Source organism: Tarenaya hassleriana, unplaced genomic scaffold, assembly GCF_000463585.1.
Source record: "Tarenaya hassleriana unplaced genomic scaffold, ASM46358v1 Cleome58, whole genome shotgun sequence".
In the NCBI taxonomy this organism is placed as follows: Eukaryota; Viridiplantae; Streptophyta; class Magnoliopsida; order Brassicales; family Cleomaceae; genus Tarenaya; species Tarenaya hassleriana.
In genome coordinates, this window is record NW_010968329.1 from 166213 (window position 1) to 168068 (window position 1856).

Consider the following 1856-nt stretch of genomic DNA (forward strand, 5'->3'; position numbering starts at 1 on the left):
GGAAGAAAAGAGCTGTTGGAATTTAATGGACTAATGGGCTGGGCCTTGATTTGTTCTTGGGCTGAAATGGACAGCTCATGGGCTGGCTTGAAGTCATCTTTGAGTCCAATAGCTTTCGGCCATGATGGAGGAGACGTTCCAAGTTAAGTCTTGGCCGAAAAGGGAGGTGTTCGCGTTGTGATCCCGGACTCCATGAAGAACTTGAGTGACGACCTTTGTTAACGTGATGCGGAGGGCTTGAGCTCTAACACGAGTGAGAGGAGGCTCGACTCTATGGCTTACTCGGGGAGCCTTCGCATTGTGCACGTCAAATCCCGTTCCCGCGGCTTCAAATGATCTTGTGATGTTATGATCATCCGGCAAGAGTCTTGACGCCTGATGGGTCAAGTCCTGAACATCTTCTAGAGATCCTTCCGTTAAGCTCCCGTCCTCGTCCAAGTTGCTAGCTCCGATGTCCTCATCATTCCCTCCCCCTTGCAAAGATTTCGCCCTCGAAATTCTATTTTCTGCAACAAAAGGAAATGTATCAGCCACCTTAAACATAGAGGACACCTTATACGTACCTTGGTTTCGGCGGATGTGCTCGACATCATATTGCTCTTCTTCTCGTGTTCTTCCTCGATCGAATTGCTCGTATTGCTTGATTGTTTTTGGGTTTATAGCGGTTCTAATCCTTGAATCATCCATGCATCTATGATAAAAGTATTTGGCTTCGTGTGCTCGGATGAGGCTTTCGATGGTCAATGTTGGAATTGCCTTAATCTTCTTTTCGACCATGCACAAGATCTGCAATCTAGTAGCAAAATCTAGGACAACAATGTTAGTGCAACTTGTGTTCTCATCAAATGGCTTCCTTTGGTTATAAACAAGAATAAAGATCAGAACGAAGTTACCGCGTAAGGCTCTTGGAGTAAGGAACATGACCCAAATGTGTGTTCGAGTGTTGGTGGTGTCGTAAAGACGGATCAAGTTCTCCACATTTGTACACTTCCCAGGTTCGAATGGTGCGTCCTTCTTTGGTTCCATAGGCATTAAAGTGATCATGCTTCTTGGGTGCCCATTGAGCTGATGGTAAAGAATACTCTTGACATGCAGAATTTGATCTTGGAAAATGCACGTAGTTGCCTCTTCTTGCACTTCTTTGACCCTTTAATCAAAATGTAGTACTTGCGAACAATTAACAAGATCTAGAAAAACAACCTCATTAGTATAGTATGTGCATCCCTTGAGAACTTTATATAGGTAATCCATTTGGAAAGTTCTTATTTGTTGCTCAAGATTCATAACATACTCATCAAAATATGAATCATACACAAGAATAAAAGTAGGAACGAAATTACCGGTTGCTCCAAGTTTTTGACTTATGATGCAAGTGCGGTCGTTGGTGATGTCATTCGTCATCGTCGAAGGTTTGCTTCCCACCTTGAAGCCATCATTTTCCTTCTTGGGTGTGACTTTTATTTGCTCAAACCAATCCAATCGTATCATTCCTATCTCCCGTTTGACTTCGTTCAAGCTCTCGCCTACTATCACATTCTCCGATTTATCGGCTTCTTCATTGCTTTCCATCACTTTCGTGTTGTTGGAGTCCTCAATGATTTTCTTGACTTCAAATGCATCTTTCTTGACGCCATGCATCTCTCCGTTTGCATTCGCAGCACTTTTGGGTACTTCTTTTATCATGAGGTCAGGATCTTCGATCGGTTCCTCTTTCTCTTCATTCACGTACTCTATTTCCTTCTTGGACATAACCTCATACGTCTCTTCAAGATTTACCACATCCTCAACTATGGACTTTGATTCCCCGTCATCCTCGATGATGATTTCTCGTTGGTTGGGACATTCTCGTGCCAAAT